Source organism: Cibotium barometz, chromosome 23, assembly GCF_041138505.1.
Source record: "Cibotium barometz isolate CiBa-2024 chromosome 23, ASM4113850v1, whole genome shotgun sequence".
Lineage (NCBI taxonomy): Eukaryota > Viridiplantae > Streptophyta > Polypodiopsida > Cyatheales > Cibotiaceae > Cibotium > Cibotium barometz.
The window spans coordinates 52,863,960-52,890,174 of record NC_141068.1 but is presented as its reverse complement, the minus strand read 5'-3'; the positions used below and the strand labels follow the sequence as shown (position 1 = coordinate 52,890,174).

At 46.7% G+C, this 26,215-nt stretch overlaps 1 long non-coding RNA gene across 1 annotated transcript in view; it reads right to left on the bottom strand.

Moving 5' to 3' along the window:
• LOC147626086 (uncharacterized) overlaps window positions 1-25,463 on the bottom strand; it is a 38,671-nt gene extending 13,208 nt beyond the window's left edge. The window contains exon 1 of the long non-coding RNA XR_015268772.1: window positions 25,326-25,463. This is a non-coding gene — a long non-coding RNA (uncharacterized LOC147626086). The remainder of the gene's footprint in view (window positions 1-25,325) is intronic.
• Between the last annotated feature and the right edge of the window lie 752 nt (window positions 25,464-26,215).

The window sequence follows — 26,215 nt, the reverse complement described above, 5'->3', positions numbered from 1 at the left end:
ACCAGGTGCATACTCGGCTATACCATGACTCGTGCCCATCTGCTGCTAGTTGCTGGAGGACTGTAGGGCGAGCCTCGAGAGTCTCCAAGGGGCCATGGCATTGAGCCTGTGAATGTATGTGACTATCTGGAAGAATGCCTCTGCGACCATGGGTGCTGCAGCAAACTCAGCCAGGATAATATCATGTGGGAATGATGGTTTGCTGCGTTCCGCGTATCATACGGGAGAGCATCATGACCTGAGGTCTCAAAATCCTTGGCCATTTGGCCTCTGTAAGATCAATGCCGAAGTGACCGAGGTATCAAATAGCCACGTCTTGGTCGTCGGCTCCTGGAAGTAGGTGGAAGTAGGCCTGGAAGCACTCTCTCTCCATGAGAGCAAGAGAAGCATACCCTCACATCAGCCTAGCCTCTATAGCATTGCTCATCAAGGAGACCGGTCCTATAAAAGTGACTCCCAAGTACATATATGAGTATGCAATCTCCACCGGGCTGCCCATGTAGGTGAAACTCAATCAAGATGTGAAAAGAGGGAATGTGTTGAATATGACAGCCTTGGTTTTCCCAAGGTTTACTGTGAGATCCCACTGTACACAAAATTCCTGTAATGTGTCAAGATGCCTCTGAAGAGCCTCTGGAGAATTTGCAATACGCACAATGTCATCAGCATAAAGTAGTATAGAAACAAGGATGCCTGCTAGTGATACGCGTCCTCCTCCTCTATCAATGAAGGCCGAAATCTCGTCGATGTAGAGGCCAAAGAGAGTGGGAGATAGTGGGCATCCTTGCTTCACTCCAATGGTACTGGAGATCTCCTCTGATAATCCTCCTTGGCATCTCACCCGTCCTACGACCGACTCATATAATGCCATGATCCCCCAAATCATGTCTGATGGTACCCCAAATCCTGGAGTCTGTGCAGTAATCTAGCTCGAGGCACTGTATCAAATACTTTGCAGAAATCCACAAAGCAACAATAAACCCGTTGGTGTCGTGCCTTGGCCTCTTCTATGATGGCTCGGAGAATGAAGATGTGATCCAAAGTAGAGAATGACCTACGGAAAGCCTACCTACCCTAATGCTCTGTGCCCATGTCTCTCTGCTAGTGTGTTGAGCTGAAACTCAAGTACTGACCCATAAAGTTTGGCCAGTGTGTGGCCAATCATAATAGTCCTATAATTGTTGGGGTCCATGGGATCTCTGGCTTTATGGATGGGTGTGATGATATGAGCTGTCCAGGTGGGTGGGAAGCCTTCCGAAAGAGCCCGGTTGAACATGTGGGCCAAGAGGGGTGCCAGAGTCTCCCCCACATGGGAGAGGTGCTCTGCCAAGGGCCCTCGTGGTCCTATGATCTACCGTTTTTGTCTTTGGAAGGCTCGGGCTACCATGTCAATTGTGAAGAAGGTGGATGTGCTGGGACGTGGATGTGATGGTGGTGAGAGGGGGAGCTGATCTTGTCACCATTTGGTCCATCTCCATTTCTGGAGCCACTTCTATGGGATTGACATTGCATAGAGCGGCCAGATTTGTACCATGTTCACATGTGGCCAAGCCAGTACCCCATGTGAAACTGTTAGTCATTTGGTGTCACATGGACAGGAACAGTTTTATGCCACTCGTGTGTGACCAATATTGCACCAGCCTGTTTGCTGCCACCCGTGTATGACCAGGATTGCGTCTTATCCATGGGACTGTCACTCCATGGTAGGACTGATATTTGTGCCGACCTTGTCTATGGGATTGTCACTCCATAGGAAGGCCCATGCCAAGATTTGTGTTTTGCCTATGGGACTGTCACTCCATAGGAAAACCAAGACCACACATTTCTATCGCGCCAGTTTTGTGCCCGACAATAAATCCTTGTACAAGTTTCATGAAAGGGAGATTTCGTCCATTACATGTGCACATGCATTTACGTTTGCATGCATAAACTTGTTTTCGCATGACTTGCTTTCGTGTGTTTGCCTGCTATGTCATACAGTACACTGGACGGGGACACCCCCAGTGTACCATGGGTGTGCTGTCTGCTGATGAGTTGGTGTGGCGTGTGAACAAGTGGTAAGTATTACCCTTTTTAGCCTTTTCAAATGTAAAATCCAATGTCAACCTTAATGTTTATAAGGTTGGGTGTTCGCACACATTTAAAACATTGGCTGGACATTTGCTTTAATGTGGGTGCCCAACATTATTAAAGTTTAATAATAATAATATAACAAGTATTGCATGAAGAAATACTTCTTCCCCACATGTGGATGGTTGGTGGGAGGGTGGTTGATGGAAAGTACCCGCCTGCAATTGTACCCGCCTCTATTTTTGCTACCTGGTACCCGACTATATCTGTTGCTATTGTACCAGCCTGAATTGCTTGTACCCGACTATATCTTCTGCATGTACCTGACTGTACCTTTTGTCATGTACCCGAATGTACCTTCTGTTCCAGTACCCGACTGTACCTGCAATTGTACCCACCTGCTGCTGCTGGTGTACTCGATTGTACCTGCAATTGTACCACCTGCTGTCTAGCACTTGATATTGCCCCAGTACACGCCTACAGTGTTATACTAGTTGCTGCCCTGTACCCAACTATACCTGCAACCCTTGTACCTGCCTACAATTTTGGAGTGCATTAGAAAGGGGAAAAGCTACTCTACTAAGGATTGAATTTGAATCCTTGTCACGTATTTATTTCTGTATTTTCATATTCAATTATTATTAAAATTAAATGTTGCTTACACAAGTCTGTCAGGCAAAACTATCACATCCCGTTGCCTTCATCTAGTAAGGCCATCGGGATGGTGACTTTTCCCATGATTACCTTGATCGCGTCCTCACATTTTGAGGAGCCAGTGAAGGTCATATGGGTATGAGGACAACTCGAAGCAAAGCTGACTCAGGAGCACCAGGTATTACTCCCTCCGCGGTGTTTCACCTTGCAACGCGTTAGTACGGGCGTGCCTGTTGGTGCACGGTCCCGGAAGACCAATGAGGGCAGGTGTTCACCCAATGAAGGTGGGAGATTACCTGTGACTTGGTCTACTCCAACAACTGATTCTTCATCGACAAAATCTTTTTGTTTACCAGTTGTACTCACTCCTTGTTATGGAGAAATCTAGCCTAGGGCCCGTGAACACTCGTACATATAAATACTCCAAGAAATACAACTGTATTGAGGGAGGGAGGGGGAGGGGATGCGGGGGAGTCTTTCCGGCCCCAGTGATGGTGTCATGTGTTCTTTGTTATTCTCAGTTTTAATGTTGCAAGTATTGTCCATTGTTTGAATTAGTTAAGTGATCTAAAATATGTATATTTTACCTTCCGATTTGTAGGCCTCCTGTAGGGAGCAGTTACATTGGTATCAGAGCCCGGTGGTCTCTCTTTCTCAAGAGAAGACATGGTGTTTTGAGATCGGAAGCAAACACAGACACTTGACTCAATGGACAACCAAGGCAACCCTTTGGAAGTGCCAAATTCAAGAGGCCAATCTAGTACTTCTCGTGATTCCGATGTATTGCATGGAAGGCACAAGCCTCTTAAGAGAGTTTATGACAGTGCATTCATGGGACAACCATCCAATGGAAAAGAGCCTGTGCATGAGGATAAGCCCAATGCATTGAGAGCTGAATTGGAGCACATAAAGAAGCTTTTGCAAGCAAAGGAGCAAGAGCTGAAATTTTTGCATGAAGATCCCATGTACAAAGTGTCATTGAAGCAAGGAAAGCTGATGCTATGGTTGGTGAGACATTGCATCATTTGGGGAGGTCACATGCATCTGGGCCACATATTCATAATGCACATGCCACCGTGCCTCATGAAACATCTTTGGTTGCCCATGAAGCCCATGCAAAGAGGGCTGCCCCGTTGGATAAGGGGAAGAGAAAGAGACAAGAACATGAATCACATCCCAAAAAGCTCAAGGAGTTCAAGGCAGGGGACAAGTCCGTTAAGTTTGATGCCTTTCATGGAGAGTATGATGCCTCCAAGGTGCTTGCTTTCATGGCACAGTTTGACATTGCTTTTAGTGATGAGGACTTCACTGAGAAGTCTAAAATTCGTCATGCAAGCATGTTTTTGAAGGGGACACCTGCCGATTGGTGGATCACTGCAAAGACCACCAAAGATCCCATTTGCACTTGGAAAGAGTTCCTAGGACAGATTTTATGTCCAATTTTTGCCTCCAAATGTAGAGCACACTCTCACACAAAAGTGGGATAGACTTGAGCAAAAAGACAATGAGAGTGTGCAGCAATGTCAACAAATTTTGGAAAGTCTTGCTTGAGGTAACTCCCTTTATGCAACTCTCTGAAGATGAAAGGAAAGTCTTGCTTGAGGTAACTCCCTTTATGCAACTCTCTGAAGATGAAAGGAAAAGGAAGTTTCGCTCCGGATTGCAACCAGCTTACCGTTCGGGCATCGAATTGCACCCGAAACACACCCTTCAACAGCTCATGGCATCTGCTCTTGCTACGGAGCAATTGGTGCTTAAAATTAAGCAGGATCAAGGAGGTTCTAAGGGCAAAGAGAGGGCTGTCCCAAACCTGCAAAAAGGTGGAGAGCCACCTAAAAAGAGCTTTCGGGAAGCCCAAAAAGGAGGTAAAGCTGAAAGTACCCCATCCAAGGACATTGCACCAAAGAAGAATAAGTTTGGCTTGACCCCCGAGCAAAGGGAGCAATATGCAAAAGAGGGGAAATGCTTTTCTTGTGGCAGTAAAGAGCACATGTTTAGGCAATGCCCTGCCCGCAAGCAACAACAAGAGGACAAGCCACCCAAGGCAAATGTGCATGCCATTCCCGATGTGCAGGGTAACACTGAGCATGATGGCAAAGAGAGAGTGGTATGCAAAGCTTGGAAACAAATCAAGGATCAACCTGCCTTATTCACGTTTGATGATTGTGCAACAGATAACTTCATCTCTACACAGATGGCAACCGCCTTGGGCATAGAGATTAGGGACATGGGACCCCAGATTGAGACAGAGGCTGCTTTTGTTGGCAAAGAGGTGCAGGTCACTCCTCTTATCAGCAAGTTGCGCATACATATACAAGGTTATTTGGATCATGAGCATTTCTTGATTGCCCCTCTCAATGGATGTGATGTATTGCTTGGCAAGCCTTGGCATCATATGTAATATGCGGAAGCTTTGGAGAAAGATCGGTAACTTCAAAACTCAGAATTCAGCACTCTTTTTGCGACAGAAATTAACGCACAACACTTGAAAGGAGAAGTGCAGAAAAGAGAGAGAGAGAGAGAGAGATGGAGAGGGCACAGTATTGGGTCCCAATTACCCTCTGTAGGGCCCCCACCACGGATGGTGTATTTGCTTTATTAGAATGATGAGAAAATCTGAAAGAAAATACAGCAATCTTGGACCTTTTCTTGGCTGGGAATACCCTGCCCTTGACCTGAATGCTTCACCCCTTTGTGTTAGCAAGCCCTTGGCTGTCTTGGCCCCTTGGTTTGCTTGAGCACTTGGTGAAAAATGAGATGATTGAATGGGATTATGGGCACTTCTATTTATACTACCCCATCAGGAGCAGTCGACCAGCATAAAGGCAGTCGGCCAACCCAGAATTGTCCCACGACTGGAAATTCAGCATTAAATGCTGAAAAATCCCATTAAAAGCATAAACTCTTCATAAATGCTAAGAAAAGTGAGTTCTTCCTCTCCAATTTGGGGCATATCATATCCAAAGAGGGTGTAAGAATGGATCCTGCTAAGATTGAAACCATTCGGAATTGGCCAAAGTTGCAAAATGTACATCAAGTGCATAGCTTTCTTGGGTTATGTTCATACTATAGGCAATTCGTAAGGCATTTCGCTAAGATTACCTCGCCATTGCATGATCGTACAAAGAAGAAAGCCACCTTCCAATGGACTTCAAATGAGCAAGATGCCTTCTTGCAACTCAAAAATGCTATCATTTGTGGGCCCGTTTTGATTGTTCCCGACTTGCAAAAACCATTCACAGTGGAATGTGATGCATGTGAGAATTGTATAGGAGTTGTCGTAAATCAAGAGGGTCATGCAGTTGCTTATGAGAGTTGTCGATTGCATGATGCTGAGATCCATATGGACATTTATAAAAAAGTGCTCTTGGCTGTAATTCATACCTTAAAAATATGGAAGCATTATCTTCTTGGGGCTGAATTTTTAGTTAAGACAGATCACCAAAGCTTTAGGTACTTTCTATCTCAAACAAAGCTCTCGAAGAAGCAAATGAGAATGGCAAACTTTCTTTCCATGTTTCATTTTCATATTGTACATACTCCAGGAAAGAAGAATCTAGTGGCAGATGCTTTGTCCAGGAAGCCTTATATAGTTGCAGTTTCAGTGGCCTCTCATGGGGACTTATCTGCCATGCGTGATTTGTATCATTTGGATGCTGATTTTTCCCATATATGGACTGATTTAATGGCTGGTCACTCACATGCCTCTTATGTGATCAAAGAGGGTTATCTTATGAAGAATAATTGCCAATGTGTGGTGAAGGATATGCATCCAAAGGTTATGGAATGTCACACTCCACCTTATGCTGGTCATAGAGGTATTTTACCTACGACACGCATGATCGAAAGATATTTCTTTTCACCCAACATGCGTAAAGACATTGAGGCTTATGTATGCGCATGTATTACTTGTCAAAAGGTGAAATTTGATAGGCAAAAGCCTCCAGGTTTGCTTCAGCCATTGCCTATTCCCTCGCAACCATGGGAAAGCATTACTATAGACTTCATTATGGATTTGCCTAGATCCCAGCATGGGAATGATGCTATTTGGACCAGAGTTGACAAGTTTAGCAAGCAAGCTCACTTCTTGCCCGTGAAGAAAACCATTAAAGCTGATCATATGGTCAAGCTTTTCCTTGCTCACATATTCAAGCATCATAGTATGCCTAAGTCCATTATTGGGGATAGAGATCCCAAGACTACGAGCCTCTTTTGGAGGGCTTTATTTGATAACATGGGCACTAAGCTTGAGTTCTCATCTGCTTTTATCACCCCCATACAGATGGTCAAAGTGAGGCTGCAAATTTTGCTGTGTTGGATTTGTTGGAGTGTTATGTGGCAGATCAAAAGAGTGCCTAGGAAAAGTATCTTCCACTTGTAGAGTTTGCCTACAATAACACAGTACATGCCTCCACGGGAAAGGCCCCGTTTGAGATTATTTACAGCAGAGTGATCTTGCCACCCATCCTTCGTACAAAGAATGAGATTTTTGCAGCTGATGAGTATGTGCGTGACTTGAATATAGCCTTTGCTCAGGTGCAGACAGCCATTGCAAGGTCACAAGACAAGCATAAGAGGGCTGCCGACAAGCATAGAAGGGACATGCAAGTCAAGGAAGGTGATTGGGTATTACTGAAATTTGAGAAAGCTAGGCTTCGAAAGAGGCCAGGACGAGAGGGATCATATCCAAAGCTTTCTACTCGATATTATGGATCCTTCAAAATGATTGAAAAGATCAATGAAGTGTCCTACATGCTTGCTTTACCCAACCATTGAAAGATTCACAATGCTTTTCACGTAAGTCTTTTACAGAAGTATGTGGGGCCAGATCCGGAAGAGCCTGTCAGAGAAGATCCGCCCGAGATTGATGGGCTTGAGAAGATGCTCCAACCAGAGCAGATTGTATTTCACAAGGGGAGAGAGCTACCACACGGGAAGCTTTCCAGGAGATACCTTGTGAAATTTAAGAACTACTTACCCATTGATGCAAAGTGGATAGATGAGGATTACTTCTTTGATTACCCGCAACTTTTGCAGGCATATCTTGAGGCTTTTCAGTTGAGGTCAACTGTTTAGAAGCCGGGGGGGATGTCACCATTTGGTCCATCTCCATTTCTGGAGCAACTTCTATGAGATTGTCACTGCATAGAGCGGCACCATGTTCACATGTGGCCAAGAGAGTGCCCCATATGAAAGGGTTAGTCATTTGGTGTCACATGGACAGGAACCAGTTTTTGTTAGAAGTCATCTCCTGTCTTTATCAGACACCAAGGCCTCTGTTGTGGGTGTGCCCGCCCTTTGTAGGTGTTTTCTCATTTTTCCTCACTCCCCGTATTTTTTCCCTATTTTTTCCATGGTGTGGGTGGCTGCCCGATCCTGGCAGGATGACCCAGAAGCTGGCCGACTGCACTCGTGCTAACTGGAGGAGACCCAGTCGTGAGGCTGGCGACTGTTTTTCCACTGGCCGACTGGATATATGGGGCCATATAAAATGGCCCCATTGCCCCCACATCATTGTATCTTGTTTTCATATTCGGGATCTTGTGTGTAGAGAAGAGTTACACGCCTATCTCTCTCCTTCTCTTGTGCTATCTATTTTCTGCACTATTTTCTGCACTCTACTTGCTCTTGTTGTCACCAATTGGCCGACCATTTGGTTCATCTCCAGATTTGTGTCTCGTTCACTTGAGGCCAGGCCGGTGTCTCATATGAAGGGGCCAGTATTTTTGCATAACATGGACGGGAGCTAGACTGGTGCCACCCGTGTGTTAGCAGGACGGTGTCGTATGCACGGGAACCAGACTGGTGCCACCCGTGTATGACCTAGATTGTGTTCTATCCATGGGATTGTCACGCCATGGAAGAGCAAGTATTTGTGCCGTGTCTTGCCTATGGGACTGTCACTCCATAGGGAGGCTCGTGCCTGGATCTGTCTTACCTATGGGACTGTCACTCCATAGGAAGACTAGGATTTATGTTTTCTGTCGTGCCATTATTGTGCCCGATAGATGTTTTGTACTTGTTCCATGAACGGGAGATATGTCCATGATACTATTTGCACATGCATTCATGTTTTGCATGTTTGGAACTGTTTTCGCATGACTTGTATTCTTGTGTTTGCCTGTTTGACGTGCCACTTACTGAGCGGGGACGCCTGCCAGTGGGTCGTGAAGTTTGCTCTGTCTTCTGACGAGTTTTGTTGCATGTGAACAGGTGGTAAGTGTATTGCACTTGTTTGTTTAATAGCTTTCTTTCTAACCTTTATTTTTATAAGGTTGTAAGTTCACATTCATTTAAGAGTGGGCACCCACCTATGGGCCAAGGTGGGGAGGGAAACCCCACTCTTAACCCTTTATGTGTGGGGGTGGGTGCATGGCCACCTACCCACACCCCACCTTGAAACTGGCCGCCCCCATGCAAGCTAGGGGAGCCGGCCAGCTGTGGTCGTGTGCTTTCTCTCCAACACCTACAAAGAGGCGACCATCCTATCATCCCTCACGGGACTTTTGCAGGCGACCATCCTTCATGCCCCATAGGCGGTTGTGCGCTCTCCCAGCAGGCTGCGCTTCCTCCCCACAGCAGACTGCGCTCTGCACAGCAGGCGGCTGTGTTTTCCACAGCAGGCTGCGCTCCTCCACTCCATAGGCGGCTACGCTTGCTCTGCAGCTAGGCGGCTTCTCCTCTCCACAGGTGACTGCTCCCTCTACCCTGCAGGCAGTTGCGCCACCCCACAGGCGACTGCGCCTCTCTTCCACACGCAGCCACAGGCGGCTGTGCCTCCTTTCCACAGGCTGCTACTGGTGGCTGCACTCTGCACAGCAGGCGGCTGTGCTCTCCCGGCAGGCTGCGCTCCTCTCCATAGGCGGTTGCACCACCTCCTCCCTTGCAGGTGGTTGCACCTTCTCCACAACAGGCGGTTGCACCTCCTCCTCCCTTGCAGGTGGTTGCACCTTCTCCACAACAAGCGTTGCGCCTCCCCCAGGCAGCTGCGCCTTCTTCTATAGGCGGCTACGTGGGGTTGCGCCTCCCTTCCATAGGCGGCTACAGGCGGCTCTGCGCCTCCCCTCTTCAGGCGGTTACACCTTCTACACAGGCAGCTGCTCCGCCTCCTCCTCGACAGGCTGCTGTGCCCTGATGTCCATCTCTAGTAGCTGCACACAGACGCCTCGGGTATTTGTTTTCCACTAGCGAGCTACAAGTAAGTGGATTCAGATTTAAGTAAAGGATTTTGTTGTAAATCTGATAAAGGATTCTCTCTACCGCTAACACCCGTTCGGTGCCGGGTAGTCCAAGCTTTTGGAGAACCACGGTCCATGGGTGCCGAGATCGGGAGAGCCACGCATTAGTACGGAAGCGCCTGTTTGTGCGTGGTCCTAGAACACCAGTGGGGCCCTCTCCGTGGATTCCAATGAAGGCACAGGACCGTAGAGACTTGACCACTCAAGTGGGTCGCACGTTCTTTGAACCCATGGAGCATTGTATCTTTTAAATACTCCCAATAATATATCATATATTGAGGGGGGGGTCGGCCCGTTCCGGCCCCAGTGCTGGTGTCCATCTATCAACATTTCATTTCATTTCGATTTTCACTTGTTATTAAGTTGTCCATTCAAATTGTGATATTTAAGTTGTGCTATTACGTGTGTGGGTGTCCAACGGAGTCTATTCCCACTTGACAGGATCGGTTTCACTTGTGGTCTCAGATTTGGTTATCATCTCCGCTGCGTATTTTGACATGGTATTAGAACCCTAGGCTCTTGAAAGATCTTGGAAGTTTTCTGAGCAAGAGGGGGATTGTTGCGTTGCTGATTGGTGGTGTTCGTGGAGCTCGATGGTGATGCATCTCCTACATGCGTTAGTCTTCCGCTGCGCATTCTGGCATGGTATCAGAGCCCGGGCATGTGTGGTCCTGGGCGGCTCAGGCGTGTGTGGTCCTCGGCGACCCCCTCGCGCCTCAGTGGCTTGCGGAGCTCAAATCGAGGGAGGGTGTTGAAAGGTTGGCGATTTCGAGCGTGTGATCTATGGCTAGAAGGTGCCTTGGATTATCCCATAAGTGGAAGCATGGGAAGTTGAAGAGCCATATATAGGCTAGAGTGGCACCTTGTCATAATCATCTCCTCCGGCCGGTGTTTTGGGAGGCAACTCACCGGGAGATGGAAGCCCGGTGGAGGGATGCTGGAGTGCCCGTTGGGGGTGTTCGTGGAGCTCAATGGTGATGCGTCTCCTACGTGCGCTAGTCTTCCACTGCGCATTCTGACAATTTTGTGCCACCTTGTGTGACCAGTATTGCGCCATATGAACGGGAGCCTGTTTGCCGCCACCCATGTATGACCAGGATTGCGTCTTATCCATGGGACTTGTCACTCTGATATTTGTGCCAACCTTGTCGATGGGATTGTCACTCCATAGGAAGGCCCGTGCCAGGACTTGTGTTTTGCCTATGGGACTGTCACTCCATAAAAAACCAAGACTTCACATTTCTGTCGCGCCAGTTTTGTGCCCGACCAGAAATCCTTGTACAAGTTTCATGAAAGGGAGATTTCGTCCATTACATGTGCACATGCATTTATGTTTGCATGCATAAACTTGTTGTCGCATTGACATGTTTGCCTGCTATGTCATGCCAGTACACTAGACGGCAGGGACGCCCCCAGTGTACCGTGGGTGTGTTGTCTACTAATGAGTTGGTGTGGCATGTGAGCAAGTGGTAAGTATTACCCTTTTTGGCCTTTTCAAATGTAAAATCCCTTAAGTAATGTCAACCTTAATGTTTATAAGGTTGGGTGTTCGCACACATTTAAAACATTGGCTGGACATTTGCTTTAATGTGGGTGCCCAACATTAGTAAAGTTTAATAATAATAATATAACATGCATTGCATGGAGAAATACTTCTTCCCCCCACATGTGGATGGTTGGTGGGAGGGTGGTTGATGAAAAGTACCCGCCTGGAAGCTTGTACCCGCCTCTGTTTTTGCTACCTAGTACCCGACTGTATCTGTTGCTGCTGTACCAGCTTGAATTGGTACCTGACTGTACCTTCTACATGTACCTAACTGTACCTTCTATCTTGTACCCGACTGTACATGTTCTAGTACCCGATTGTACCTGCAGTTGTACCCGCCTGCTGCTGGTGTACCCAATTGTACCTATAGTTGTACCAGCTGTTGTCCAGTACTTGCTGTTGCCAGTACCCGCCCACACAGTTATACTAGTTGCTGCCATGTACCAGCTATTGCCCTATACCCGGCTTTACTTGTAGCCCTTGTACCCGCCTACAGTTTTGGAGTGCATTAGAAAGGGAAAGAGCTACTCTACTGAGAATTGAATTTGAATCCTTGTCAAGTATTTATTTATGTATTTTCACATTAATTAAATGCTGTTTGCACAAGTCTTGTTAGGCAAAACTATCACATCCCGTTGCCTTCCTCTAGTAAGGCCACCGAGATGGTGACTTTTCCCGTGATTACCTTGACTGTGCCCTTACATTTTGAGGAGCCAGTGAAGGTCATATCGGTATGAGAAAAATTGGGAGCAAAGCTGACTCGAGAGCACCAAGTATTACTCCCTCCGTAGTGTTTCACCTTGCCACGCGTTAGTACGGGCATGCCTGTTGGTGCACGGTCCCGGAAGACCAGTGAGGGCAGGTGTTCACCCAATGAAGGTGGGAGATTACCTGTGACTTAGTCTACTCCAACAATTGATTCTTCATCGACAAAATCTTATTGTTTACCAGTTGTACTCACTCCTTGTTATGGAGAAATCTGGCCTAGGGCTCGTGAACACTCGTACATATAGATACTCCAAGAAATACAATTGTATTGAGGGGGGAGGCGGCCCTTTCCGACCCCAGTGATGGTGTCAAGCGTTCTTTGTTACTTTCAGTTTTAATGTTGCAAGTATTGTCCATTGTTTGAATTAGTTGTGTGTATTTTATCTTCCGATTTGTAGGCCTCCTGTAGGGAGCGGTTGCAGATCAAGTACATCCTATAGGGATCGTGCATATGTATGCCATATGGATGGAGATGTAATGGGTGTGGGTGGGTGTTTCTCTCGAATTTTCTTCCAACCCTCAGTATTGTTCACACCTTTGAGAGATTGGTATAAGGCCTTGTATTGGCCCTTAACATGTGCTCGTTTCTTACGTCTGGTTGTGTATTGCTTCATATTTTGAGCATCTTGCTCCCGGCTTTGGCCAGACGTAAGAGACCCTCACGTGTTGTGCGGCATTCCTCCTCATACCAATTGTTATGGGGCATGGTGCCGCAGGGAGGTCAAGCCGTAGATCGGTTGGTGCATGGAAATGCGGCTATGGCAGAGGTGTTAGATTGTGGTGAGCTGAGAGGTGAGGTCGGCTATGAAAGAATGTGCACAAGCGGAAGCAATGAACATGAGAGAGAGAAAGATTGCAAGCAAGAACTGAGCTTTATTAGCTTGAGGTTACAGAGTACAAGAGCCAACAAATAGGGCAATGAATGATATGTTGAATGAATAAAGGGAGCAACTCTTATATACTTATGCATGAAGCATAGTCGGCTGTAGGAAACACGCTGACAGCTCCACGACAGCATGAGAGATGCGCTCCACGACAGCATGAGAGATGCGCTCCACGACAGCATGAGAGATGCGCTCCACGACAGCACGACAGCCTGATGAGGAGAAGAGCAGCTGATTGAGAAGAGGTCAAGGCAATACCCATTGCCACTAATTGCTCATGAATTACCTTAACCTTCATCACAAATGACTGCATGGAAGTCCTTGCTGTAAACTCCAGAGAAAAGAGCTGACCCAATAGATTGACAGATCGCATTGTAGAGTCCCGTGCATATAGATCTGTCAGCTTTCTCCAAACAGAAGCAGCACAATCCAATGTTTGCACGGCGAGGGAGACCTCTGGTGAGATGGCTCGTACAAGTGCAGAGTGAGCTTTTGAGTCTTGATTCTCCCAAGCTGAAAGTTTGGCGAGAAAGGCATCCTCCTGGTCCTGAGTCCACTTCCTAGAGCTGGTAGGGCGTTCAGGCTTTCGTTCGTGGCCCTGAACAATCTCCCAGAGACCCTTGTGTGTGAACCAAACCTTCATCTGTAGCTTCCAGTGATCATAGTTTGTACCACTGCGCTTGTCCTCCTTGTTCATGCAAGGGGGACCCATGTCTGCCTAAAAGAAGCTATGTCTCAAACAACCTCTGTAGCTAAACAATCCATGTGCTCTCTCAAGCACCTTTCCACAGGATCCAACTAGGGACTAATAGCCCCCTCTGAAGATGCAGGCTGGACAGCAACAAAAGAAACCCAAAAAACACACCACCGGCGGGAGGGAGAAGAGCTAATGTGCCACTTGTCTGATGCACTCACTGAATCTGCAGCTAGGACTCCTCCACTTGCCTCTGCAGAAGAAAACGCAGCCTGGGGGCTGGCCGACAGCAGTTGGGGAGCTTGTAGAGCAAAAAACGCAGCTAAGAATGAAGAAACGCAGCCACAGTTTGAAGGATCTACAGCCTAGAGCATCTAGGGAAGCAGAAAACAGAGAGAAGCAGATTTTTGCAGCAGCCAGAGCCTAGGCGAATGATACCATGAAAGAATGTGCACAAGCGGAAGCAATGAACATGAGAGAGAGAAAGATTGCAAGCAAGAACTGAGCTTTATTAGCTTGAGGTTACAGAGTACAAGAGCCAGCAAATAGGGCAATGAATGATATGTTGAATGAATAAAGGGAGCAACTCTTATATACTTATGCATGACACACAGTCGGCTGTAGGAACCGACAGCTCCATGACAGCATGAGATGCGCTCCGCGACAGCATGAGAGATGCAATATTTTAACAGGCTAGTGGGAGACTGGGGTCTACATACATTAGATGTCGGTAGAGATGGTCAGGGTAAGTCGAGTCCCCATCATGGTGGAAGTGAATCTTGGTGTAGTGGGAGATGGGCGATGGTGGTGGTGAGGATGGTCGGGAAAAGCTAGGCTGAAGGAGAGAGAAGCATGGTTGGCTCCAAGGGGGCAGGTGGAAATGGTGAAGGTATGTATGGATGTGGCTAAAGCCAGAGATCCCATCAAGTAATCCACTGTACTCGAGCCTCCGCCATGTGGGAAGCATGTGAGAACCCTAGAAGAAGGCCAACAGGACATCCCGTTGAAGATGGCTAAGCCATGTGTGTGTCGGAACGCACAGCGGAAAAATAAGACAAGTGCTATAGAGAACTAAGCACAAAAGTGTAGAGAGAGAGAAGTTGTATAAACTTTGCTATATACACGTGAAACCGATACAAGAGGAAGTAGGGGACCAAGGGTGGTATTTATACCACACCCCAGTGCTGGTCGGCCAGCCATAATACAGCCGAAGCAGCCCAAATGTCCACAACTGGAAAAACAGCCAATTAGCCAGCTCATAACCAATTGGCCAGGACATTCTCAGTCGGCCAGAAGAAAATCATTACTCGGCCAACACACGACTGCCCCACGACTAGGAAAAAATAGGGAAAATACGGAAAAAAATGGGGAAAAAAGAGAAAAGGCTCTCGGCGGGTACACCCAAAACAAAGGCCCTCACTGTACAGACAGGAGATGACTGCTAACACCCCCTCTCAGCTCTTGGATGTGGAACGAACCCTAGTGAGCGCTGGAGTGCTGCCGGAGCATAGCCTGAGGTAGAAACTTCATTGAGAGGTCCGCCGCATTGTCCTACGTCGAACAATAAACAAGCAAGACCTTAGGCTCTCCCAGATCAGGCCTTTGAGTGCCCCTTGATGTGCCTTCTTCGTAACATGAACGCTTGCATAAGCGTATATATGATTGATTGATTGTGTTAACGCCTAATCAAAGACTTACATGCTCACTACACAATAGCGAGAGATGACTAAATCTTCCTGTATTACTAACATGAAGTATATACTGTTGGAGGTGGCAATTCTCGTAGCTACTCTCGGGTTATCGCATGACTAGAAGTTGTGGTGGATTATCCCATATGCAAGAGCATGGGAAGTCGAAGAGCCATATATAGGGTGTGGTGGCACTTTGCTATAGATATCTCCTCCGGCCAAGTTTTTGGGGGGAAGCAACGGCTAGGAGATGGGAGCCCAGCCACCAACATTGCTCAGTGCCCTAGGGTGGGGTGTGTGCTGCTGCTGCGTGACTCTGACATGGTATCAGAGCTCAGCCTGTGTGGTCTTGGGCGGTCCTAACCTCTGTTTGATCGAGATGCTCGAATTGGAGGGTGTTGGAGGTGGCAATTCTCGTAGCTACTCTCAGGGTTATCGTATGACTAGAAGTTGTGGTGGATTATCCCATATGCAAGAGCATGGGAAGTCGAAGAGCCATATATAGGGTGTGGTGGCACTTTGTCATAGATATCTCCTCCGGCCGGGTTTTTGAGGGGGAGCAACGGCAAGGAGATGGGAGCCCAGCCACCGACGTTGCTCAATGCCCTAGGGTGGTGTGCATGCTGCTGCTGCATAACTTTGACATATACAATGTTCAATAGAGATACTTAATGGTAGCACTCCTCCTGAGCTCTCAATGACTCAATGATGACTAACGGATCAATGAATAAATATGACTAAGGCCTAGACTCCGACAGTCCATTTGTGTCACGTGCATCCCGCACTTGGATGCCACGTAGACATTTCTGTACAGAAGGTGCAGGACCTGGGATGGTGAACTGGCCCCATGTGAGCCCAGTCCAGGACGAGTCAGCCAAGGATCCATCTCAGTCGTCCGAGGTCAGGTGTGCATTGTCTTGCACATGAGTCCAAGGTCAGGTGTGCACTGTCCTGCACATGAAACAGTGCCAGTCCGCGCTGTGAGTCTCCCTCTAGAATGATGTTAGTGGTTTTGTGTATCTGGTATGGTACCGGATGCCAGGTCACTGAGTAGATTATGTTTAGGACAAGGGGTCAGCCCATAGGGCTACCCCGAAGCTTAGTATGGGCATGGGAATGGTTTCATGTGAAACCATCCCCATGTGGGCCAGTAAGGCCCAGGCTGGACCCACCAGCCATGGAAGGGCTATAGGACAGTCCTAAGGCAAGAATAAGGCTATTTTCAGGAGGTTACAGTCTTCATAGGGCTATAGGGCAAGTATGGGGCAGCCCCTACAGGCTGCCCAGCCCATGGATTGTGGGCAAAGGCTATGCCCAGCCTTCTAGAAGCAAGCGCCTGCCTCCCCAGCTTACTAGGGAATTTACGCAGTATTTATTAGGATTTTTGGAGCATTTAATGCTGAATTTACTCAGTCGTGGGATTTGTATGCTGGCCGCCTGCTCCTATACTGGCCGATTGCTGCTGAAGAGTAGTATAAATAGGAGAGGTCCACAATCCCATCATTCATCTCAGTATTCACCAAGAGCTCAACCCAATCAAGGGCCGGACAAGCCAAGGAGATTGCTAAGCAAAGGGGTGGACTTCTGAAGGTCAAGGGCAGGGATTTCCCAACCAAGAAAAGGTCAAGAATTCTGTATTTGTTTTCAGATTTACATCATTCTAATAAAGCAAATACACCATCCGTGGTGGGGGCCCTACAGAGGGTAATTGGGACCCAATACTGTGTCCTCTCCATCTCCCCCTTCTCTCTCTATTTTTTGCACATCTCCTTTTAGTTTATGCGCTAATTTCCGTCGTGAAAAGAGTGCTGATTTCTGAGTTTTGAAGTACCGATCTTTCTCCGAAGCTTCCGCATATTACAGCGGTATCAGAGCCTACTTCAAGGACAAAGATTCAGCAAAGAAAACCAGAAAATTTTTCTCGCTCGTGTGGTTGGTTTTTAGACGCCGGTGGACTACCCCTTTCGGAGTGACTCCTGTCCCTCGAAGGACGGTTGGTTTTTAGCCTCCGGAAGCCTCCGAAAGTCTCCCACACACATAGTGGATGGTCACACTATACTATGCTGAAAATGAGCAAAAAGTTGATGCAAAAATGCAGATTTAACGCAAAAACGCAAACCCTAATCTTGCTCATAAACCCTAAAACACAAACCCTAATTTCCAAAACCCTAATTCAGCATGCACCAAATATAAGCTAAGAACTGTCCTAGGATGACCTAAGCCCTGATACCAATGTAACATGCGTTGCAAAAAGGAATTACATTTTCCTGCTATGGCGAGCTTCGGCCACGAGAGAGACCCAGAACCTTGGGACCAGAGTGCACCAGGCAGCCCAGCTAGGGCACCAGGCTTGAGTGTCACAGACATGTTCCAGCAGATGATGCGAGCACTCGCAAAACAGACCGCCAAGTTGGATGAGCAGAAGGCGCGGATCTTGGCTCTGGAGGAGCGTACCCGCTCTCCAGCGTCGCGTTTTCCATCTCCTCCTCCCTCTCCTTCCGTATCCTAGATACCAGATCCTCGTCACAAGGACCCTCTCGTGGGGTCACAGCCGCAGCCAAGCTCCTTGCTTGAGTTGCAGATGCGTGCATTGGAGATCCGACAACGAGAAGACGATGCCATGCGACGCGTGGAACACGAGCGTTACCTCATAGCTTTGGACGCCATATTGACACCGACGGCGCCCTCGAATCATTTTCCCGAGAAAATGAATTTCAGTAAGTATAATGGTAAACTCGATCCCACAACTCTTTATTCATGGTTACATCAATTTGAAGCTTACTTTGCCGCAGTGAGGAAAACAAATACTGACAGAGTGATCTTAGCCAATTGGTACTTGGAAGGTGAGGCCATTCCTTGGTGGACTCAGTGGGCTCATGCCCACTGAAACCGGTCTATGGACACATAAAGCGGTAATTCATTCACAAATAACCTGGACTTACTCAGACACACAATCACAGAATCCTCGCTCCCTCGCTCAACAACACATTGGCCCCGAAGTCCGGCGCCCCTTGCGGTATTTCTTTATTGTTAAAAGGTTGAAAATTACAAAGCACAAGTGCAACAAAGCACTCTACTTGCATCAGCTGAGTTTTACAAATTCTCGGAGAAATTTGCCAACATAACTGCACTAAAACTGTTCCATAACATCTCAGAATGAGTCCCAACTGACAGGCTCACTTCCATAGGCATCAGGCTACCCAATGGAGTCCAAAACATCACAATTCAGCTTGCTGTAATTTTCTGCACAGACCTGTTTTCAGCTCTGTTTTCAGCCCAAAATAACCCTTGTACTGTCCTGGAGGACTTTAGCAAAGTCCTAATGCATTTTGGCATCAACCGGGCAACATAACAGCCCAAAAACAGCACCTAAACAGTGCTGAAACAGCATTGTATTGAAGAGGTTATCACCCTCTTCCGTCCCTACTTTGGTGTAGGAACCAACTACACCTGTTCCTGTTCATGGAGGCAACTAACCTTTGCATATAAGCATGAAATTCACACAACTGTACCTGATTTTATCTGATGAGAGCATTTCCATAGTCTGCAAGAGAGAGAAAGAGAGAGAGAGGCTGTGGGGAGCAAGCTCAACCCTCAATTCATGAGTTGTAGGGCAAGGGAGTGCACCACCATAGCTGTTTTTCCTGCAACAAAACCACACGATGGCTGCAAATGAGCCTCCTCTTCCCAAATTCCCACGCTTCCCTCTTCTCAATGAGGAAAATGCACCAAAATTTGACACTTGGCACATTTTTAAGCCTTTTCCACATGCAATCTTCCAGGCTAAAAATCTCCTGACTGGTTCACATTCTCACGACAGTCCTTTGTCAGTTTTTGGTCCCCTTGACATTCCACACAAACTGACGCGAACACTTTTCAATTCCGACACTGCCAAAAATAGCAGTTCCCTAGATTTTAGGGATGATGTCATCTGCATTCCTTCTGGTCTCCTGACCATCTTTGACCACTATGGTCACTTCAGAATTTGCTCAGAATTCAAGATACATTCACATTTCGGTGGCGGCCACTTACTAGTGTAAACCGCCCTATGCCCTCATTCAGTGGCCATGTCCTGGACACTGTCATTCATCTTTCAGTGCCCATGTCCTGGACACTGTCATTCATCTTTCAGTGCAGTTCTCAGGCTTAGCCAACCACTGGTCCAAAGTCCCACTGGCTGACCCATTCTGACATTGCAATGGCCCAAGCCCTTCCAAGAGATCCCGGGGGAAAACAACAGCAACCAAAGAGAAAGAAAAGAAAAATATATATTTATAAAGAAATGTAAATAAAGAAAACAACTGCAAAAAGTTTCACCTCCTGGTGACATACCCCCCTCTTGAAAGAAGCAAGCGACCTCGATTGCAAGTCCACATGCAAACGGATGACACAGGACGATCACAAGACTCCGCAGGTGATTAGTGTCATCGCATGTATCTCCTGCCAACGGATGACACAGGGCGATGATAGGGATTCCCCACTACCATTTGTGCCATCGCAGGTTCAAGCCTTTCAAATACATGTTTCCGGATGCAACACAGGGCGATAGCATATATCTTGTACTATTAGTGTCACAACATGTAAATCATTCATTTGAAGCATAACAGATACAACTTCAAAGCACTGAAAGTTCATTCATTGATTAAGTCATTGACAACAAACGTCAAAACTGTACATTGCCAAACATATAATACAAATGTACAGGTCATTCAAAATTCAGGTTCAAAAAGTAGAAATAACTGGGACAGACTCTCCTTTCAGCTTCACATCCAAAACATGAGTCTTGTCCCTATGTACAATTGTGATTTTCTTGTTGAAAGCATCCAACACTGCATGTTTCCTATGACACCATGGAATTCCCAATAGGACATCACATCCTTCCAAGGGCATGATAAGAAACTCCTCTGTGTCGACATAACTCTGTATATGCATGCGAAGTTTGCCAAGTATAGGAGTGACAGGAACTGAATGCCCAGGGCATGCCAAATCAGCCTGTCCAACTGGTCCCATCTCTTCAGCACGAATTCCCAACTTGGCTGCCAATGCTGGTGAAATAAAGTTGGCTCGAGCACCAGGGTCAAAGAAAATCAGCACTGTAGCATCTCTGATTTTACCCCATGCTCTGCACAATTCTGTCGCATCATCACATGGCTGGTCACCAACCATGTCAGGTATCAATCCTGCACTCGGCATTGTCTTCTTCTTGGGTGGCCCTTGTTTATCCTCCGCATCTTTTACTGGCTGTTGTGGACATTTTGCAGCCATATGCCCTTTCTGTTCACAGATGAAACATTTCCCAGCTTGCATCAATGCCTTTCTCTCTTCAAATGACTTGCCATATAGTGGCCTCTTCTGTCCTTTGTCTTGAGGTTCCTTCTTCACTGTGCTCTTAAAGCCACGTGAACCTCCCTGTAGCAATGCATTAGCCATGTTTGCATTCTCAATGAGCTGAGTCATATTAGACACATTGGTCTTAATGCAATAATCCCTGATTTCTTTGGGCAAACCACAGCAATACTTCTCTATTTGCTCTGACAATGGCACTGTCCTGTAAGAAGTTACTGGCAAGAGTGCATCCCAAAACTTCTTATTGTACTCTTCCAGATTTGCACAATTAGCTGCATCCAGTTTGTGCCATGCTCTCATCACATCCACTTCGAAGGTGTTTGTCAGCCATGCAAAAGAGAACTGCTGCTTGAATTGGACCCATGTAGCAGGTGCCTGTCCTTGCATCAACAGTGAGGTCCACCACTGCAATGCATTACCTTTCAAGAAAGTAGCAGCCTTCCGCACCATAGAAGACTCTGTAAAGTTACCCCCAGTGTATGCTGCATCAAACTGCTGAATAAAAGTCAGCGCTTTCAATTTGTCCTGCATCCCACTGAAAGTCTCAAACTTTACTGCTTGACCTCCTTCTTTGTAATCCTTTTGCACCTTTGCTGCATCAGTCCTTACTGGTCTTTGTCCACTAGGTTGAGGAAATTCAGCCACACTGACAGGTGCTGCGGGCCCCAAAGCTGGACTAAAATAAGTTTGAAATCCGGGCTGCACACCTATATTGGCATAAAGAGGGTTCACAGCTTCCATAGGCATCATTCCTGGTGACCCTCTTGACATCAGTCCTGGCAAAACCGGCCTAGCCATGGCCTGGAAAACAGACCCACCACCAAAATAGCCAGGCAGGCTGGGAAGCAATGAATGAAGGAATGGTCGGCATGACCCTTTGCACATTACTGCCCTGGCCATTAAATGTCTGTACATGTGCCTGGGTAACATGTTGCACTGGATCAGCTAGTATCACAGGTGCCTGCTCAACATGCTCTAACCTCATTTGCAACTGTTCTTGTGCCCTCTCTACTGCATGCTGGGATGCTTCAACCTGGGAATCCCTTGTACGTGACTGCAAAAATTTCTTCATTCTGGGATTCTTAACTAGCTGCTGAAAAGTTCCAAGCATGCTAAGAAGCTGTGCCTGAAACAAATCCTCCTGTTCCTGTTCTTCCTCTAACAAGGCTGGCTGTACTACTGGCTCCGTCCGAGCAGAGGCTGACACCTGAGCACCTGTCACCTCTATACGCTGTCTACAAGTAGAAGAGGAACTCTCTTCGGCACGGAGCTTGCCTTTCCCTTTGTCTGTCATACTGTCAACTGAAAGTTTAAGGGAACCTGTATCCAAAGAAAGAGACAGTACTCTTTCTCACCTGTAATCAATTGTACCTCACTATGTGTGTCTCCTGTTCACCCAATCCAATCCGTGTCCGGGCTCTTGCAGAAAAGAGGACCCTGTCCCGGCAACGGAACCATGAAACCGGTCTATGGACACATAAAGCGGTAATTCATTCACAAATAACCTGGACTTACTCAGACACACAATCACAGAATCCTCGCTCCCTCGCTCAACAACACATTGGCCCCGAAGTCCGGCGCCCCTTGCGGTATTTCTTTATTGTTAAAAGGTTGAAAATTACAAAGCACAAGTGCAACAAAGCACTCTACTTGCATCAGCTGAGTTTTACAAATTCTCGGAGAAATTTGCCAGCATAACTGCACTAAAACTGTTCCATAATATCTCAGAATGAGTCCCAACTGACAGGCTCACTTCCATAGGCATCAGGCTACCCAATGGAGTCCAAAACATCACAATTCAGCTTGCTGTAATTTTCTGCACAGACCTGTTTTCAGCTCTGTTTTCAGCCCAAAATAACCCTTGTACTGTCCTGGAGGACTTTAGCAAAGTCCTACTGCATTTTGGCATCAACCGGGCAACATAACAGCCCAAAAACAGCACCTAAACAGTGCTGAAACAGCATTGTATTGAAGAGGTTATCACCCTCTTCCGTCCCTGCTTTGGTGTAGGAACCAACTACACCTGTTCCTGTTCAAGGAGGCAACTAACCTTTGCATATAAGCATGAAATTCACACAACTATACCTGATTTTATCTGATGAGAGCATTTCCATAGTCTGCAAGAGAGAGAAAGAGAGAGAGAGGCTGTGGGGAGCAAGCTCAACCCTCAATTCATGAGTTGTAGGGCAAGGGAGTGCACCACCATAGCTGTTTTTCTTGCAACAAAACCACATGATGGCTGCAAATGAGCCTCCTCTTCCCAAATTCCCACGCTTCCCTCTTCTCAATGAGGAAAATGCACCAAAATTTGACACTTGGCACATTTTTAAGCCTTTTCCACATGCAATCTTCCAGGCTAAAAATCTCCTGACTGGTTCACATTCTCACAACAGTCCTTTGTCAGTTTTTGGTCCCCTTGACATTCCGCACAAACTGACGCGAACACTTTTCAATTCCGACACTGCCAAAAATAGCAGTTCCCTAGATTTTAGGGATGATGTCATCTGCATTCCTTCTGGTCTCCTGACCATCTTTGACCACTATGGTCACTTCAGAATTTGCTCAGAATTCAAGATACATTCACATTTCGGTGGCGGCCACTTACTAGTGTAAACCGGCCTATGCCCTCATTCAGTGGCCATGTCCTGGACACTGTCATTCATCTTTCAGTGCCCATGTCCTGGACACTGTCATTCATCTTTCAGTGCAATTCTCAGGCTTAGCCAACCACTGGTCCAAAGTCCCACTGGCTGACCCATTCTGACATTGCAATGGCCCAAGCCCTTCCAAGAGATCCCGAGGGAAAACAACAGCACCCAAAGAGAAAGAAAAGAAAAATATATATTTATAAAGAAATATAAATAAAGAAAACAACTGCAAAAAGTTTCACCTCCTGGTGACACCCACACCAAAGTAGGTGTGGCAGCTTATGTGTGGGACGAGTTCGTCCGCGACCTTAGGCAACGGTTTCTACCGCCCCACTACCTTGAGCGACTCGAAGACGAGTTCAAGGGAGCGCGTCAGAACGCGCAACCAGTCCTTCTGTTTGCCAGTAAAATTTCGACCTTATGTCTGCAATTAGGCTTATCTGAAGTGATCTCAAGGCTAATCCTGAGGAAAGCAACCAGATAAGAGCGGATTTTGGAGCATGAGTTGCTAGATTTGGCAAGTGATGGACTGGTGATGGATGAGGAACTCCTATCGGCTGCAAGTACACCTAAGGACAGCAATCAACTGCAGCCCGACTTGGATTTCTTTGTTCAAAAGCTGGCCGACTGCTGGTCGGCCAGTTCACTAGGTCCTCCAAGGCCTATAAAAAGGCACAATTGATCATCGTTTTCTTCATTCAGTCCTGACTTGGGGCTGAGTCATAGAACTAGGATTAGACTAGGTTTTATACGATTTCAAGGAGGCAGCCTATGGCTGCTGAATTCTCAGCCATCTCTCTCTCTCTTCAACTTGCGTTTTTGCATCAGCATGTTCCAAATGGTGTCTTAGGGCTGAAAGAAGACTCCCAAAGCTTCCGCATGTAACATGTAAAACCTATGGTTTTGTATTTTGTACATGGTAGGATTTTTGGTTGCAGAAATAAAGCCTTTCAGTGTTTAAAGGGCTCACTTAGAAGGAAAAACAGGAATAGCACTTCAGACACCGGGAGCTTAGGGACAGGATTGAGTGTAAAGGCATAGCATATTCTTCTTGGTTAGTTTCTATGTAGAATCACCCAAACAAAATGCAAGATTTCACACCGTTTTTGGTTCAATCCTTCTTAAATACAAGTTCAATCACTATTTACTAGTATCTAGATGCATTGCTAAATCCTCCAGTCCTAAACCTTTGCATGAAAAAACCCTGATTCGTAACTCACTAAACCCCTAAAATACCAAACCCTGACTGCAATCCTGCACCCCACTCCAACTCAATCTCTAGCAACAACCCTAACATGGGCTTCAAATTTGCAGATTTGATGCACAGACCCTGACATCGTCGAGCATGGTATTAGTAGACTGTGTATGTGACCGTCCAAGCCCAACAACACATGCCAGTTAGCGTCGAACAGCCAGCCAGGGGATACTGCATACAGGTTCAGCGGGGCCTGTTAATGTGGAGACCCCGCGCCCACCAGCCTCTTCTAAAAGACAGGCACTAGAATAGCTATTGCCGGCCTGCGGTGCAGGCACATATGGGCGAGAACTGCCCAGCCCCGCCCTGCTTGATGTGCCCTCCAGCAGTGATGACGCTTGAGCTATTTTGCAAGTGAAGAAATGTATAATATGCGAACCTCTCCTCGCCATCTGATACAAACGCATTAAACCCTACGTCATGGTGACCACAGAAGTGTGGGTTAATCCGCTCGTGTGTTAGGGTTAGCAGTTGTATGTTGCGAGACGTTGCAAGAGAAGGTACATGTTCTAAGTAAACGAGGGCAGGACTCACCAGGGCAAGGGTGCTGCTGCCAGAATAGGGGGCCGGGTACGCCATAGACTTGAGGGGGAGCAGCAAAAGCTGGAAGAAGGTGAAACCTGTGTCAAGAATTGCAGGGTGTTCAAATTATGCGTGCAAAAAAGAGCCTACTGCACCCTATGCTTGTGAACCCGGCCGTACACACATACATGCATGCATGCATACACAAACCATTAGGTTATCAAAATCTCCCAAAATGTTTTATGAAGTTTAGTATATCTATGTACACATCCAGAGTCACTAATAGAAAACCAGCCCTTGGTATTCCACATCTTGCTTGGGCATGTGATACATGTTCCGCATCATGGGATTACTCTCTAGCAAAGAAAGTAGAAAGACTCTCCTCTCCATTCGGAGAGGTGAGAAGGCAATGCATTTCAACTTTTCAAGGGTCACTATGGAATGCAAATAACTTTTTCGTCCAAACACCTCCCAGTTGGGGGATCAATACAATTCAAGACCAGGAACATCGTGACAGTGAAAAAAAATATTGCAAATTACTACACACAACAATATGCCCGTCCTCGATAATAGAAAGCTTAACACAGAATCTACACAATTCAAGAATACCTTCCCCATTCGATCTAATATTGTTCATTGGATCTGACCTTTGGCTTGCTTCTCAATAGCACCTCTTTCTTTGATTGGCACTTTACTTATCACTGTTTCAATGATCCTCTTTCCTTCAGCATTATATTCAACCTAATTTAAACCAAAAATTTCATAACATATTTGGATACTACCAAAGATATATCTTTAATCTGTAAAATAGTCATTGTTAAGCTTTGAACAACCTAAAACACAAGTCGTGCCAAGTATGCACATGTCAAAGGAAGACAAGGCCTTACACCTTTTAGCTCCCT